Raw genomic sequence first — 18844 nt, forward strand, 5'->3', positions numbered from 1 at the left:
AACACAAACAAAGTTAAAAACTTGGCATTATACTAAACGTCCTTTGATTAGTAGCTGGCCACTTGAAGTGCCCCTGGTGTTGCTATAAGAAGGTCCTCCATTGTGCACGTGGCAGGGCTCAGGTTGCATTGTAGTAGGTGGTCTGTGTAGAGTGAAAGAGTCCCAGTACTCTTATATGAGGTCTATTTTTTAATCTGAGAGATGGGCCTGCTGATGAAAGGTGTCTATGAGAGATCTGAAGCAATTCTTTTGTACAGGCTGTTGATTTCCTTCTTGCTGTTTCTGCCTCTGTAATATTCCACAACAATGGTAGCTTTTCATAGTGATCATCCCATCTTGCCATTCTTGCTCTTCTTTCGTCTTTTATGCATGTGTCTCCAAGTCAATATATGAATCATATTCATGACACAGTAGTTTATAAGAACGTTCCAGGCCAAAATGGCAGTATTTTATGCCAGCTTTATCTGGCATTGTCAGAAAACTGAGGGGCATGCTGGTCGGGGTATTTTGGAAAATGTAGTCTAGAAAAAAGAAACCTTCCAAGCTCTGAGATAAACCATATGTGGAAAATTAACATAATCTCCTACTAGGACTAAGCTACTTTTCTGGTCTAGAAGGGACAAAATAACAATAAGTTATTTTCCCATGCAGAACAATAATTTATTGTTATATATTGACTTCCCAGCCCACAAGAGTTGCTCCTGTGCATATTTATTGATTTGTGCTGTTTCCATTTTGTCCTGAAGTCTGACTGGAGCTATATCTTTGTGGCATAGATATATATGGCCTTTCACCCATGGGCATGTGATAGAGGCTTAAGGGGCATCACTGTGGTCAACCAACAATCCTTAGCCACAGGGAGAGCAATGTTGTCACTTTTCATCATACTCTCTCTGTTTTTTCCTTGGACTACAAGCTGTGTAGAGTGCAGTCTTGGGCATCCATTTAAGTACTAGAAAATACTATACATTGTGCAAAAGGTATGCGGTTTATTTGGAATCTATAAATTGCCTGTTTCATTAGTATCCATTGCTTTTATTAATCTCATAATCTGAGAAACCTACTCATATAAAAAAAAAGTAGTTGTTATACTGTGAAAGCATGAATGTGATCCCATTCCCTTTTTGCAGTCATCCAGGAGAAGTAATATCTTACATATATATATCTTACATATGTGTGTGTGCGTGCGTGTACGTGTGCACGTGCAAAAATTGCCTGAAAAATTATGCAAAGAACTGCAAAAAGATACCATATTGCAGCATGCAAAGGGATTTTGTAGCACCTTAGAGACAACAAGAGCCCTTTGCAAACAAATGTTTCAGACTAACACAGTTATATCTTTGACTTCCATCCTCATGCAGAAATTTGGCCTCTATCCCTGCAAGTGGGGAAGGCCCCTCATCTGAAAATAAAGCCTAATTAAAATAAAATTGGGCCAATTTCAGTTATAACATTATGATTCCATTTCAACCACCATGACTAGATCATATGGAATCCTGAGATTTGTAATTTCATGATGAGTTCTGTAGCTCAGAATTCAAATCACCCTCTCCAAACCTGCAAATCCCGGGAAGCCATTGGTTACAATGCAAATTAGAGTGAAAACATAGTGCTATAACCGTGTAATGTGTAAAGGCCCCTGGTGCATTCCGCTGGGAGGATACAGAGGCAGAGATTGGGCATCATAAGTGGTGTAGTTGCCCAAGCCTATGCCATACAGCTAGTGTTGCCAGGTTTTCAAAAGAGCAATATAAGGGAGTGAAAATTCATGACATGCAGTGAAGTTTTATTATGCAAATTAACTCAACGTATTACAGCCAATCAATATTTGTGTGGCCTTCTTCAGGGGAAAGCAACTGGAAAATCACCCTCATGGCCTTGATTCCTTTTTTTCCTTCACATTTTATTGGATATTCTCATTTTTTTCATTAGACCATTAGTCCATTTAGTCCATGTTGTCTATGCAAGGAGCCAAGGCATAAAAGTAGCGACTGGGCCTGCCGCAGTTGCCACTTTCGATCTGTCCTGTAGACAGCCCTTATTGGCATCATCTCTCAGAGGTTTCAAGCTGGATTTTTCCACTTGGAGATCCTTGATGGTTTCAAATAGAGTTCATACATCTGCTCTCATCCAGGTACTAGTCAAGCCTGGTCTTCTTTAGCTTCTGAAACTAGACAAATTTGAGTGTGTTCAGGATGCTATCCATACAATATGTACTACATTTACAGTACTACCCTATAGAAAGCTTAGGACAGTGTGGGTCTCCCTTTCCCATGAAGAGGGAGATCGTTCCTATCAACCTTTCCCCTTTACTGATATGGAAGCTTCTTATGATTTTGCCATTTGTTGAGAGAAGGGTGGGATATAAATCTAACACATAAACAAAGAAGGTTATTATTGCACAGTGACCTTCTTTGTTTATGTATTCGATTTATATCCCACCTTTCTCTCAACAAAAGGCAAAGTCAAAAGAGGCTTCCATTTAAACCACTACATTTTCCTTTTCACACATTGCTTAAGGGCATGGGGGCCCTTTTAATGAGGGGTTTCTCTATTATAAATAATTCATTTTCTTCCTTTTTTCTCATGAAACAGAGATCAAGGGAAAGGAGGAGAACTGATAATATTATTATTGCATTTTGGACATGTATGTAGAGATGAATATAGTCTTAGATTGTCATTTTAAAAAATCTGTTCCTATTCCACTGTCTTTTCAGCAGAAGAGGTGAGCCTTTCCTGTGCTTGTTCTTGTATCTGGAAACTGAGGAACAAGAAACTGACCAACAACCACAGGGTTGGATGGAGGTTTCTCACTACCAGAGCTTGGGATAATTATTTTTTCAACATGTAGCTCCCACAATGCACCAAATGATATGGACTAGCAAGAATTTGTGGGAGCTGTAGTCCAAATTTTTTTTTCCTGTTTACTGCAAGAACATCCTTGTATGAACTGCTGCCAAGCTGGGGCTTTTCCATTGTGCTGATGAATTAATGCAGCCCAACACCACTTTAATTGCTATGGCCCAATGCTACAAAATCACAGAGCTTGTAGTTTTATAAGGTCTTTAGTCTTTTTTGCCAAAAAGGGCTGGTGCCTCACCAAACTACAAACACCAGGATTCCATATCATTTAGCCATGGCAGTTAAAGCGGTGTTAAACTTCATTAATCCTACAGTATAAATAAACCCAAACACTTACTTGTGTACTATTTGCTTTAGGTTGGCAGCTTGAGGCACTATCTACACTGATTATTTGCTACAGTTCAAAGCTTCAAATTGTGACGGCTGGACAACCAACACTCGAGAAAGTGCACAAAAGAAAGCCCCTAATGTACATCAGTGCTCTGTAGTTTGTGTAATCCCCATCTGGGCCTCAAGCTGGTTGCTAGATTTCTTATGTAATCATCTACATAGCGAAACCACTTTCTTCAATACCAATTGACTTAACAAGTGAGTCTTGGGGGAAGAAGTTGCGCAATTCCCGCAAATAAGGTCTTGAATTTATCCCCGGCTCTACTGACCAAGGAATGGTTGGGTGTGAAGGGTTTCAGCAGAGAACAAGTGTGATTTGAGATGGCTGTAATTGTTGCTTGGTTGCTAGTGAATTCCAGTTTCTGCAAAAATAAAAAAGAGAGTATTTATTGGTTTGATTAATATCCCACTTTTCTCCTGCACAGGAGTCAAAGCAGCTTATACCATAAATGAAAACCTAGCAGCTAAAGCAATATAAGCTAAAAGGTTAAAAGAGTACCTTGCGTGCCTCAATTAAAACCCGATTACTACACATAAAATTTTTTAAAATATTTAAAATACACAAGGCATATTAAAACAACACACAGTTACATGTCATTCCACTCTCTCCTCCAACTGAAGCTTGGAGGGCAGTGAAACAGGGAGAGAGCTCTCCCAGGAAGATTGTAAGACTTGGGAAGGCTCATATGGGGCTTTCACATCATCTGAACCTAAGCTGTAAATCAGACCTGTAATGGCATAAGTCTGATTTACGTCATTGTAATTCTCCAACAGGATGTCATCCAAAGTCTTGAACAGCAGAGACTTATTAGCCCTTACTTTTCTAGACTGAAGCTCTCTTTGGCTCTCTTTCCCCCCCTCTCTCTCAATCAATCTCTCTCTCACACACCCCATCTTACTGAATGCATGAAAATATTTGATCCAATTTCTTTGAGCTGCATGGTCAAGTGTAAGGAGCAAGCTGGCAAATTACAGTTCCTGTCAAACAATCAAAATGGCAGAGCTTTGTTTAAAGGCCCATTTGTATTGATTAAATGGAAGTGCATAATTGCTCATCTGTAAAGACTAATGCAAGAGCTGAGTGAGTCAAGATCTCACTGCTCTCTGCCAGCCCCAGGGGCAGAGTTCAGTATTTTCAGTGCGTAATAGGCAGTGTGCAACAAACCCACTTACTTAAATGCATTTATTTTATTAATGACTGTCAAGGAGCAATGAATTGTGCCACTATTGCTCAGATACTGCGAAGAACCCAGTTTGCAAATGCAGGGTGTATCTACACTGTAGAATTAATAGTTTGCCAGAACTTTTATTTTCATGGCTCAGTGTTATGGAATGATGGGAGATGTAGTTTTATAGGGTCTTTGGCCACTATTGCCAAAAACTGCTGGTGCCTCAGCAAACTACAACTCTCCTGATTCCATAGCATTGAGCAATGGCACGTAAAATGTTAAACTGCATTAATTCTACAGTGTAGATGCACCCACTAGTTCACCCAATATTAGGACTGCCATTGGAACTGTGCTTTAGCATTAGCAATGAGCCATTGTTCTTCGCTGCTCTGAAGGCAAGGGACTAGTTTAGAGAGTGAAGAACCAAGTGTGTGGACCACACAATATTGGGTTACTGTGAATTTTCGGGGCTGTATGGCCTTCCAGAAGTTAGGAGAAAATACTTCTGGAACATGGTCACACAGCCCAGAAAACTCACAGCAACCCAGTGATTTCAACAATGAAAGCCTTCGACAACACACACAGTATTGTTTTCTAAGGCTGGATCTACACTGCCAAATATAGTAATGCAGTTTCAGAATACAGTTTAACTGCACTGAACTGGATTAGTTTACATTGCCATATATTCCAATTTAATGCAGGTAACCTGCATTCTAAAACTGCATAATATGGCAGTGTAGATCCAGTGTAGATATTACTAACTTTTGCATCTAATATTACTGTTACAGCTGCTGTGCCTCCCACCTTTACTTCTGATCTTCCTTCACCTGCTGTGAAACAATCCTTAAGCCCCATTCAAAGAACAGGTTGGTGATGAGTTTGACCTGGAACAATGGATAAGTACAGATTACACAACAGCCTGGTGCAAAGTTGACATTAAAAGTAAAGCCTCTGCAGATTGCATCCTGGCAACTAGATTCACACTCACAAGTATTTATTTCTCACAAAGCAGTGCAATGAAGTGAATGTGACTTTGGCAGCCCAATCTTGATTCTATGATGTGTACTGACGACCAGTCGCATGTAAAACTGTTGCATCAACATTGAGACCAGCAATGTGAGAGGAATTTTTTTTTTGGGGGGGGGGGACATGAAGAGGTTTGCAATTAACTTCTACCATGTTTTTTGAGGCAACTAGTTATCTGTATTATAAAATCACCCCAGAATCTGTGACAGTTGGTATTTTCCCTTTCAGTCAGACAGAGAATCTACACTGGGATTAATTGAAATTTTACAGGCGCTGAAGACTATCTCTGAAATAGGTTCAGCACCATTAAAGTTCAGACTAAAACCCAGATCAAATTCACAGTTTGATTGACCACCAAACACCACTGCCTAGGATAGGAAACATTTGGGTTTATGTATTTTATGGTATTTTATGGTGATGTGTGTTGTTGTGCCCTGCCTCAAGCTGTGAGGAGAGGCGGGTAACAAATATTGTTGTTGTTGCTGTTATTTTTATTTATAAATATGTTGTCTTACAGCTTCTGCCAGGTGCATTCAGGATGTGGTACGAAACATCCTCTTTCTTCTAATGTCATCTCCTCTTTCTCTTCTTTCTGCCCCCCCCCCCCAAACCCTTTCCATTTACCAAATACTGAGAACTTTGAAAATCAGATTTATTTGCAAGCCTATCTTATCTTATTCCTTTTAACTTCTTTGCATTCCACCATGATACGTATATGTCCCCGATTCCTCATCTCCAGGAGTGACACAGGCCAGTGGACATAAAGGCTCACCAGGTGGTTCCATGAGTGGAACTTACGACTGGAAACAGGGAAGGGCTCCTTCCAAAGGCCTCCTCCTGCTGTTTCTGTCCTGAGCTCGTGACTGCTCCAGGTTCAGAGCATCTTGCTCTGTCACTGCTGCCAGCAGGGTGTCTTGCCTGCTACCGAAGCAAACGAAACAGCCCCATGGATTGCTTTGCATCCATCACTGTCAACATAACTCGATTCAGCCACTGCTCTAGGCAGCCTTCCAAAAAAGCAGCCACTGCTAGGGGTGCAGGGAAGAAACAGTCCGTTGCAGATGGACGGCCTCCCCTTTCGCTTTCTCTGCCCATGGTTATGTCACTCTCCAGCTCTTTGACTTTGATGGATGCCAAGGCTGTGCAATCTAATAAATGTCACATTACTCACTCTCTCCTGGCGAGCTCTGTGTCTATGGACTGTTACTCATTCCTCTCCCGTGATTCACCTGTCAAAGCAGTGACTGTGTATGTAGGCCTCTTACTATCTGAGGATTGACAACGGGGCCCTACCAGTGTCCATTTCCCCTCTTGCTCCCTTTGGCTACTGAGAAGCTCCAGAAATTATTTTTCTTACAGAAGCATCTTGTCAACCACAGATAATTTACGTCACCACCATTCCCCCTCAAAGGCAGGATTATTGTGAGGTTCTCTTATCTGCATCTTGAATTCTTTCTGTGCAAGTATGTAAAAAAGAAAGGCCAACCAGATTTTGTGGCCTAAAGGAAAAGACAAGGCCGTAAAAGAGAGCACAGCACAATTTGGAGAAGAAGCCCTGTTACACTGTGCTTCTCATTCTGCTTTTTTCCCTTGATCCAATTTATATAAATAGGTTTTAAGGCAAGATGGGATGCAGAAAACAGTGGCTGCTTAGATTCTTGAATGTTTAATCTGAAGATACCACTGACCAAATTTTGGATCCCATCCTTATACCCCAATCTTTCGAGACCACACTTTTTCATGTAAGAGTACATAGAAACAATGCAATGATTCAATTTTGCATACATTCAGAGACTCTCAAAAATCTCTCTTCACACTTGATTCACTGACTGATCTTTGTAGCTATACTGTATCCACCTATAGCTGTACTTGCAGTGGATTAGTGTCCTCTAACTAAAACAACTCTTTATTAAATACTGACATATTAGTGGGACTGGAAAGAAAAGAGTGTTATAAATGAGCAACAAACTTAATTGACCAAATTTTCGAAATGCCTTGGGACAGCTTCTCCCAGATTGAAGGTTCTCAGGCATTCTGGACACCCATCATTCCTGAGAAACAATCATATTATGTGTTTGTAGTCCCTCTGGGAAAATTCAGGTTGGAGGAAAGAAACATTTTCAAAAGCCTCTTTGAAGGAGCCAGTAATGAAATGTACTATTGTGAGGTCATCAGTGAAAAGATCTTTGCCATTCTTTGTATAATCCAATAACCTGTTTTGAGAACTAACATTTGAAAAATTAAGATTAATTGTTACTGAACTATTCAAACATTGTCAAATATTAGTGCTGATGACAATGAATTGTTTTTTCTAATTCCCAATGTTTATCATTTTCAGTTTTTCAGAGCAAAGCTCCACGTTTTGCACTTGACCAGCACTTCCAGGAACTAGATCAGTGGTTTTCAACCTGTGGGTCCCCAGATGTTTTGGCCTTCAACTCCCAGAAAGCCTAACAGCTGGTAAAATAGCTGGGATTTTTGGGAGTGGTAGGCCAAAACACCTGGGGACCCACAGGTTGAGAACCACCAAATTAGATGAACTCAGTCTTGGGACTTCACCAGTTCCTGTAATTGTAAGGGGAAAAGGGACAGGCAATTTCATATGCAGCTTCTTGCTCTGGTTGGGTGACACCTTGTATGCAAAGAGAATCCCTTCTATTATCTTTGATCCATAATCAGCAGTGCAGGGAACAAGACTTGGGAAGAGAATGGGACTCAGCAAGGAGCTACTGTGGGCCAAATGGAGAGCACAGGCAGAGGTTTCCAATTCTTGATTTATATATATATATATATATATATATATATATATATATATATATATATATATATAAACTGGAAACTAGTATGGCCTGCCAGTTCGTTCACATAGGGGCTAGCTGTTAGGCATACAATTCATGGACAGGATCTTATTCATACAAGGATGACTCACTCCTCTCATGCTTGAAAGCAGAGCTTATAAATGGCTAGTTAATTGACATACTCATTTGTTAACTTGTTGAATTTTCCCCTCCTGCTACAGCTTAAATGGGCCCAGTAGGCTTTCCGATTAACACTGATGTTAACATCATAATTCAATGAGTTTTAGGATGCTGTAACTTAGAATGTTAGGGTGTATAGCTCTTTCTCCAATAAATCCAGCATTTCAATAAGACAGAAAGTCCTAAGGAGAAGAAGAATTAGGACTGGAAGAAATGCACCACTTCCCTTTATTGCTAGGCAGGCTAATCTGCTTCTTGTAAGGAGAGAGACAAAGGTCTGGAAATCTAACTGAAGCAACTGAATATTTAGGATGGAAAAAAGTGGGAAATATGAAAGAGAATGGATTTATTATTAATAATAATTCTAATAATATACTTTATATTATGCTCTATCTCTTCGAGGGGACTCAGAGCGGATTACAAGGTACATATATGGCAAACATTCAATGCTGCTATACAATTTATTAGCTTGTCTAACAAAATGCCATGCCATTTAAGCCTAAAAGGTTGATAAATTCCAATTTCTTGCGTGTCTTGGCCTATATGTTTTTCTGGGGTGCATTTCAGTTTTCCTTTTCTATTGATTTTATTCTTGTTCCTATTGTATAGTATTATATAATATGCAATATTGGCTATTTTTAATTGGGGAGGAGCTGCCACAAACCCATTTGTCAACTTTAGTGTGCTCATAGTTGCTCACAGAGTGCTAGGAACATGGATAGTTAAGCAAAACATTTCCCCCAACTCTCATCCACTTCCACTCCCTTAATTACTACCACTCCTTTCCCATCACGTTCTGCTTTGAGCCTTGCACTTCCTCTCCCTACTTTAGTGGATTACACACTTGGAGGGCTTCAGTAATGTTGCACTACTTTGGAACCAAAATATTGTTGACCCTTCACATTTGTGAGGGTTAGGGGTGGAGAACCCCTGTGAATGTGGAAAAACTATGATACCCCCCATACCAGAGAACATTTCACCATCAGGAAATGGTGGCATGTGTTGGATCCATGGCCCTCGCCAGTCAAACTCTGTGGATGGGGGCATATTAGGAATGTTCGAAAGATGCCCCAGCCATAATGGACAGCGGGGGAGGGGTGTGGATCTCCCCACTCCCCCAAACCCATCCTCTCTGGAAACCAGTGGCGTGTTTGGATTGTTCCAAAGACATCACCACCCATGGAAGACATCAATGTTAGATCTATCTCCCCTCTCTACCATACCTCAAGCATGCTGGCCTCTTAGGAACCTACGAATTATGAGGGTAGACTGTATTCATCTAGATCAGTGATTCCCAACCTTTTTTTTGACCAGAGCCCATTTGAACAGGGCCCACTTTGACCAGGGACCACTCCCCAACATTAGTACCAAAAGGGTTACAAATAAGTTTTTGGTCAATTTTAGATTCAGTTTGGTTATTTGGGGTGTTGATTCAGAAAATTGCATTTGATAGACTACATCAGCTCTAGTTTCCGTTACAGAACATATGCCATCCAGTAATCACCATCTGCTTGCCCACAGAAAACCATATTTAATAATCTAGATCTGATGTGGTCTACCCAATGCAATGGTCAACTCTGTGGAAAGGAGCTGAAATAAAAATTAATATAGTAAAATAATTAAAGAGAAAGGAGGTTCGCAGACCGAATTTTTGCTTTCACGGCCCACTGCTGGGCTATGGCCCACAGGTTGAGAACCACTGATCTAGATCCACCAAGATTCATTGTACCCTTTCAATGTATATTGATATATGAATTCCACTGTATTCCTTTGCCATCCTGTAACAGTGAATATTTGGATAATTATGGTAATTAGAAAATTTATCCTCCCATCCATTTCCATCTCCCATTTTTCAGGTTGTGTGGAGTTGGTGGGTGCTGTGGGCAACATATCTCAACTTCTATCTGTACTAATATATGACATCTCTGCTGCAATTTTAGAGTAATATAAGAATGCCCTACTTTTTTGCAATTCTAAAGTTTTGGCTAGTTTTTGCAGATGTACCCTGAAGTTATGAAAGCTCAAGAAGCAGAAATAAATTACATAGTTTCATGCATGCTGGCAAATACAGCTTATTAGGAACAGTTCTGACCTTTGCAATATCCTTTTCACCCATACTCAAAATCAAGTTGATTTATTTTAATTAAGAACCTCTGTGGTCTTTAAATACCACTGATTCATTTGGAGCCCTCTCAGTATGTGACTAACCTTTCCTGAAATGATACACTGCTAATTCACTCATTCCAGTGCAGTTCAGTGCATATCTGGTCTTGAATAATGTTTCTAATACATACATGGACACTGGAAATTCAACAAGAAACTGTGGGATGGTAATGGCAAGATAATTGCTGGGTGTAGAAACTCCATGTTGGATCCAATAGGCTGACCAGTTGAGTTTCCCTTATCCAAAATGGCTGTGACAAGAATATTTGAGATTTGGATCACTCCCACCCCCAGTTTTGCATATATGTGTATAATGAAAAATGGGATCCAAGTCTAAACAGGAAATACACTTACATTTCATATGTAACTTATATATATATAGCCTGAAGGTAACAGCCTTAAAACATTTTTGGTGCATGAAACAATGTCTGTGCACACTGAACTGTCAGAGAGCTAAGGTGTAACTATCTCAGACACCCATGTGGACAATTTTGGATTTTTAAGTATTTTGGATTTCAGGATTACAGATAAGGGATGCTGAACCTTGAAGAAGCGAGTGATGAGGGAGAAATGGCAAAAATCATATTAAGTAAAAAGATGACAGATCTCTGATGGTTTATTTTTGATTGTTTGGTTGACTCATCTTTCTTCAAATGGAAAATGTAGTAAGTGCAGGAGTGGAGCTATGGTGGGTGGGGTGAGCAAAATGAAGGCATTCAATCCATGTAATTATTCTAACCCTGCAATGAAATTTTCTTCAATCTTCACATTTCAGTTGTGCATTTAGAAATGCAGTTTTAGGGCTTCATCCCATGTTGGCATGAGACTATCTGTGCTGCCGCCACAGAGCCCCATGGAGGCCAAATTTGATGCAAGGCCACTTCTGGTAAGTCTCTGTGGCAGCAGTGCAGGGAAACAGGGGGAAGCCTCAATTTTCAGGAGATGGGTTATACCCAACTCCCAACTGCAGAAGCCTCAGAGAAGGCAGTGAAAGGCGTGGAAAGGGCATGAAATGGCTGGCCATCCTAGAAGATGGAGAAAGAGGGTAAGACAATTCCCTCTGCTTCCCAGCCGCTCATGGGATGAGGTCCTATCTATCAAAAGAAAGGGGACCATTAAAAGTACCAAAGGAATGTGGACATAGCAAATGTAAGTTCTGGGTGTGAGTGCTTCTTATCTCTTCAATGTTAAAATAACATGACATGATTCTTATGGGAATGCAGAAGTCTTATTTTGCCTCTCACTACTATCCCCTTCACTTTATTAAGTTTCATGGAAGAATATTTGCAGAACTGCTTCAGCTTCTGCTCAACATTAATCAATGCTGGATGCCAATATTGAAAGGACCGGGAAGATGATTCGCAAATGTGATAGGTGTGTTGCTATGTGTATTCAAGTTAATTCTGACTTATGGCAAACCAATCCCACCAAATAAGCCTGAGAAGAGAGTGGAACAGAGAAAAGGGACTCTTCCAAAGATCTTAGAGCTCAAATAGGGAGGTATGGTTCTTCAAATAGCACAAACCTAAGGTACTGTATATAGAGCTAGTTTATAGGTCATCCACAGCACTTCAAATTCTTTGAATACTGATGATCATGTTCTTAGAACCAGGAAATGAATGATGCTACCACCATGAGAGATGACAAGGATGATGTGGCTCGTAATGACAGTGTGAGTTGAAGGGGGGCTGACTAGCTAGACCTCCACCCACATGATTTCTGCTGCCCAAGCAGCAGGGAGAGTATCGATAAATTGTTCATCTTAGAATGTCACTGTCCTTTTTGTCCATTTCTAGAGCTTTCCAATAGAGAACAGGAGCCAACATGCTGACCCTTGATTAAACAAAGCTGGAAAGAGATGATGCAGACACAGCATCACAGAGATCTTGAAAAACATCTGCACTATAGTATTAATGCAGTTTAATACCACTTTAACTGCCATGGCCCAATACTATGGAAGCCTCCTGGGACTTGTAGCTTAGTGAGGTACTAACACTCATTGGAGGAGAAAGCTGAACTACAACTTCCATGATTATGTAACATTGAGCCATGGCAGCTAAAATGGCGTCAAATTTCACAAATGCCAGAGTGTAGATGCACCCTCCCACAACATGATGTCCTCCAAATGGGTTGGAGTGTAAACCCACAATTGTTTGCTGCAATGATTGGGGCTGATAGAAGTTGCAATAAAACGCTTACAGATATAGCTTGTGGAAGGCTGCCCTACACCATTCAGAAATATGATAAATGCAGAGGATGTAGCACATCACAGGTTAGGTTAGCATGAGGGAATATAGAGTGTTACAGGTTTGTAGCAGCAAATGCCATCCTTACAATTGCATTATACTGTTTCCTGTAGCGTTGGTTCCCTCCTGTGGCTAAAGTATGTAATTTCATAACACAGGAAAGCAGCTGGTAGCATCCCTTTTTGTCAATGAATTATGTGTACCAAATGGAATTATTCCATCCTCACATATAAGGACAAATTATTTCTTTAGTCTCTTCTTCTCTGTGGGAGGAAACAAATAATTCTGTACATTATTCTCTCCATGGAGCCCAAAGCCTCTAGGTTTTGGAGTTCCCTTCATAGGGATACTGGGGTGGTTCCCTATTTGCTGTCTTTTCATCGGCAGGTAAAGGCATTTGGTGTAGTAGTTTGAGCATTGGACTGCAACTCTGGAGACCAGGATTGGAATCCAGGCTTAGCCATGAAACCCATTGGGTGACTTTGAGTAAATCATACTCTCTCAGCCTCAAAGGAAGGCAGTGGCAAACAGCTTCCAAACAAATCTTGCCAAGAAAGCCCAGTGATACTTTAGGGTTATCATAGGTTGGAAATGACTTGATGGCACTCAACTCCAACAGAAACAACAATGCTTTGGAGAGCTGGAGGCGTTCAAAGAAGGGGCTTTTAATAGAATGCTCTGCTTTTTTTTAATTGTGCTCTTAAAATGATTTTACACTTTTTACCATTTTGAATGGTATTTTTGAAGCACATTTAAGTCCATCTACACTGCCATATAAAATCCAGATTATCTGCTTTGAGCAGGATTATATGATAGTGTAATCCAATTAAAAGCAGATAATGCAGTTTATCTGCGTTGATAATCTGGATTATATGACATTGTAAAAAGGGCTGTGGTGTTATTAAAAGTTTGATTCCATTTTAATATTGTTTTTCTATGTTTTGTATGTATGTTTTTGAACACTGGACCATGGCTCTGAAGATCAGAGCTGGAATCTCTATTTGGCTGTGTAAACCCACTGGTGGGCCTTGGGCAAATCACACTCACTCAGCCTCAGATGAAGGCAATGACAAAAACGCTCTGAACAAATCTTGCCATTTTTTTCATGTCAGAAGCAACTTGAGGAGCAAGTTGCATCTGGTGTGAGAGAATTGGCCATATACAGAGACGTTGCCCAGGGGACACCCGGATGTGTTAGCTGAGAGGCTGCTCTCATGTCCCCGCAAGCTGGACCTGAGAGATGGGAGCTCACCCCATCTCGCGGATTTGAACCGGCAACCTTGAGGTCAGCAACCCAACCTTCAGGTCAGCAGTTCAGCAGGTACAAGGGTTTAACCCATTGCGTCACTCTTGCCATAAGTTCAGCCAAAGGGTTTAACCCATTCTTGCAATGAAAACTCTATAATAAGTTGATCTTAGGGTTACCATAATTTGGAAATGATTTAAAGGCACACAGCACAATGTATAATGTTGAACAACTGCATGGATCAGTAACAGAGCATATAGTATGACGTCATTTTCAAAGTGAACGACTGCTAGCAACAATATAATTTGGTAGGTGTTTTGTCCATGCCAAAACAGGAAGCACTGCTTTCTGTATTACATTCTTGTCTTCACTTGTTGGTGTCTACACCAGCATGCTCCTCCCTTGAGCAAGGAGACTGTACTACTGACTGTCTGCAGATCTTGACATGTTAACTCTTGAAGGGGGTCATTAGGTGCTGACTAGGGCCCTTCCACACAGCTATATAAAATCCACATTGAACTGGATTATTTGGCAGTGTGGACTCAGATAACCCAGTTAAAAGCAGATATTGAGGATTATCTGCATTGATGTTTTGGGTGATATGGATGTGTGGAAAGGCCCTTTATCTTTAATGCTGTGTTTTAAATGTATTTATTATGGTTTTAATCAAGAGTTTGCTTCTGAACCCTACTTTATTATGGTGAGACACCTTATGTGACTTTTTGATGGAAAAGTAGAATATAACCTGAATGAATGATACTAACTGATGAAATAAAAGACAGCATTATATCTGAAATGGTTACCTCAACAATTGCTGCAATTTATCACTGCCATCTGTATTCCACTGGAAGGAAAAGTCTGCTGGGTTGCTGTAAGTTTTCCGGGCTGTATGGCCATGTTACAGAAGTATTCTCTCTTGATGTTTCGTCCACATCTGTGGTAGGCATCCTCAGAGGTTGTGAGATCTGTTGGAAACTAGGCAAATGAAGTTTATATATCTGTAGAATGCCTAAGGTAGGAGAAAGAACTCTTGTCTGCCTGAGGCAAGTGTGAATGTTGTAAATTGGCCACCTTGATTAGCATGGAATGGCCTTTCAGCTTCAAAGTCTGGCTGCCTCCTGCCTGGGGGGATTGTATGTTGGGTGGTGTTAGCTGGCCCTGGTTGCTTCTTGTCTGGAATTCCTCTGTTTTTGAGTGTTGCTTTTTATTTACTGTCCTGATTTTAGCGTTTTTTTAATACTTGTAGCCAGATTTTGTTTGTTTTCATGGTTTCCTCCTTTCTGTTGAAATTACCCACATCCTTGTGGATTTCAATAGCTTCTCTGTGTAGTCTGACATGGTGGTTGTTAGAGTGGTCTAGCATTTCTGTTTTCTCAAATACCATATCATGTGGGTGAAACATCAGGAGAGAATGCTTCTGGAACATAGCCATACAGCCTGAAAAACCCACAGCAACCAAATGATTCTGGCCATGAAAGCTTTTGACAACACAACATTGGATTAGAGGCCTAATGCAGACCCCTATTATCTCTGGAAGGCAATTTCTGGATTCAGCTGTATTATTTTTTGTTGAATGGCAGGAAGGAGCATTATGACTCCATCTAACAGTTTTACAGTAGAAGCTGTTGTTGTCCAAAAACAACTTTTCAAAGGTCTGTTTAAAGAGGCACAATATGGTTTTGAGTTTCTTGTAGTATTAACCACACCATCAGCATGAGCTCTGCTTTGAAAGACTTTTCTTTCATAGCAGTGCCAACAAACAAACAGAAGAAGTAAACATACCAAAATAATAATCTTAAAATAGACAATCTCCCCTGTTCTTGACAATATAATATTACCTTTCTGTTGAGGGTGGAGACATTTCCCAACTCTGACCACTTAATTCCAAATGCATATTATTAGAGCCAAGCTATGAAGCTTAGGACAGGACTGTCTGGATTTCTGCACACTTATTAATTGATGTTATGCTCCAGGGCAATAACTGGTATAGCAGGTTAAGGAGAATATATTAGTGAATTAATACATTTATCAAAGCAAGGGAGACTACAATCATAATTTACTGAAACCATCCGAGTTGCTATCTATATCATAGCGAATGTACATGGAAGAAACCTGGGCAGGAAGTCGAAATATTAAGGTATCTTCTTTATCTTTTCCCTACTACTTTCACAACCTTTCACTGGATACTGTGCAATTGAGAGGGAACATTTTGGCAGCTTGTAGGAAATGCAAAGAAGGACAAAATATGGGGAGGACTTAGCAGCAGGAGATATATCTCTTCGGTTAGGGCTGGGAGGTAAAAGCATACGTAACAATTGGATAAAAAAAACTCCAGCATGAACCAGAAGCATTGCTCTCGCTCTGAATTGGCTTCCTGATGATGCCACATGAAAATGTCTGAAGGAACATCAGAATGAAGGCAATGCTGAAGGTTTCTGGTTCAAAGTTGGAATACTGCCAGCGACAACAACATTGTATACTAATTTCATACCCAGCTACATCTGGAAGTCTAACCGTAATTTCCAGCATGTGGAAGCATAATTGTAACAGGATGAGGGAGAGAGGGAGAGAATGAGAGAGAGAGAGAGAGAGAGAGAGAGAGAGAGAGAGAGAGAGAGAGAGAGAGAGAGAGAGAGAATGTTAGATTTGCCATCATGAGGAAATAGATGATCAAGTCTGAATTGTTATCTACTTGTGTTCATCAAAGATGACATATTGTCTGCCAACCTACCTGGACCCAGTGAGTGTGAGTGCAAGCAAACTACTGCTGTAACTTATTATTGATATGGGAGTAGCTTCCCAGAAGTTTATGCAGCTGGCATGGGTTCTTGTGTCTCTTCTCCTGGGGAACTAGTCAGGTGTGCTTGGAGGGTGGGCTTCACTGCGAATGTATTGGAGATGGCAAGTTTCTTCTCCAGTGAGTTGGGGCAAATAAGACCCCCATAACCGTGCAATCCATATCTACGGTTTCATTTACCTGTGTCCAGGGAAAAATGGTCTCTTAAGGAACTTATTATGTCGTCCAGGCAACTCTATGATATGCTTCTCCCCAGAAGCTATTATAGCAGTGGTTCTCAACCTGTGGGTCCCCATATGTTTTGGTAAACTGGCTGGGATTTCTGGGAGTTGTAGGCCAAAACACATGGGGACTCACAGGTTGAGAACCACTATATTAAAGAATCACCCTGGAGGAACTAGCGAATTCCTAGAATTGATGCCTCTCTAGGAATTTCAAAGTTCAGGGTGACCCTGTGGTGTTCTGAGAGTGGACATCTGGTTAATTAATGCTATTTGGTCATGTCCATGGTTTCAGGTAACTGCAGATATGGGGGCTTCTATTGTATATAACTACATTTCTCCCTTGTTGCTGCACTGACCAGCCTGTCTTGGCATTCTTCTAATCTTATCTCCTTGAGTGTTCAGTAGCTGAATGTCACTGCCGTGATTTGCCTACTATGATCTTTTCTCATATTGATACCCTCCCTTTTATTGGCCACAGCTTGAGTAGTTTTGGCATAGGAGCAGATCAGTTTTGGAGGTTCCCTAAGGCAGTGGTTCTCAACCTAGGATCCCCAGATGTTTTTGGCCTACAACACCCAGAAATCCCAGCCAGTTTACCAGCTGTTAAGATTTCTGGGAGTTGAAGGCCAAAGACATCTGGAGACCCCAGGTTGAAAACCACTGCCCTAAGGGATCTTGGAGACACACCATCTCAAAGGAGGTATGGGCTATGTCATACTTGGTAGCATGGAAATCACGTGCTGGCTTATACCCATGGAGGTGCCCATGTATACACATATGCAAGATTAATCCGAACTTGGTCTCTGAACAATTACCAATATTCCAAAACTATGCAAAATATATTGAGCTCTGGGAAATTATATCATTAGAAAAAGACCATCTGGGCTCTTCCAGTTTGGTCTAATGAAGATGTCTTCTCATAGAAGTACTCCTGCAGTTTTACCAGGTATTGCTGTTTGTTGACTCCTCCTTGTCCACTTATTTCATTGTTGTTGTTTGTTTAGGGGGGTGGGAATCATATAGCAATCCCATACATTGAGGTTTTATTAAATCAGGGTACACCTTGTTGAGGTGGCCATATGGGTTGAAGGACAATTTTCCCTGTTAAAAAATAATAAAGTTGTTGTAAGAAAGTGGCATTTCACTGATGTATCGATACACCATAACTCTGAAATTAAAAAAGAAAGAAGAAAATGATACTTTCTTTATTCTGTCATGTTTTGGATTTAAAAAACCCACTTGAGGGTGAGAATGAATCTGTGAATTGTAGGAGACCACACAAACCATCCAGTCTAACCCCCTTGTCATGCAGGAATACACAAACAAAACATTCCTGATGGATGGCCATCCAGCCTTTGTTAAAAACCCTTCAAAGAAGACTCCACCACATACAGAGGCAGCATATTCCATTGTCAAACAGCTTTTAAAACGTTGCCGCTGGTATTAGGAATTGCATATCCACAGAAACATACTGTGGATATTTTGAAAAACCCAAGAAACTACAGCAACAATTATCACGACCTCCTGATACTTTTTTTCGATCTGAAGGAACTTTCTAATTCAAACCAGAATCTCGGCTTGGAAGAAAAATGAGTATCAGGAGAAAAATTTGAAGAAAAATGTGTATCAGGACATGTGAAACCATCTATTGCTGGGAAGTGCTAAAACAAGTAAGCACTGGGTCGTAGACTGTCATCCTATCAGAGATTTCCATTTGTCTTGAAAGCAACTTTCCAAATCCTG

At 40.5% G+C, this 18844-nt stretch overlaps 1 long non-coding RNA gene across 1 annotated transcript; it reads right to left on the minus strand.

Annotated features, from left to right (window-relative positions):
- Positions 1 to 1619: 1619 nt before the first annotated feature.
- On the minus strand, positions 1620 to 8009 carry LOC134295471 (uncharacterized). The gene is made up of 3 exons (XR_010002053.1): positions 5226 to 8009; positions 3522 to 3614; positions 1620 to 2170 (listed from the first exon to the last, which is right to left on the minus strand). It is a non-coding gene; the product is annotated as an uncharacterized LOC134295471 (long non-coding RNA).
- Positions 8010 to 18844: the final 10835 nt, after the last annotated feature.

This window comes from Anolis carolinensis, chromosome 1 (genome assembly GCF_035594765.1).
Source record: "Anolis carolinensis isolate JA03-04 chromosome 1, rAnoCar3.1.pri, whole genome shotgun sequence".
Taxonomy (NCBI): Eukaryota; Metazoa; Chordata; class Lepidosauria; order Squamata; family Dactyloidae; genus Anolis; species Anolis carolinensis.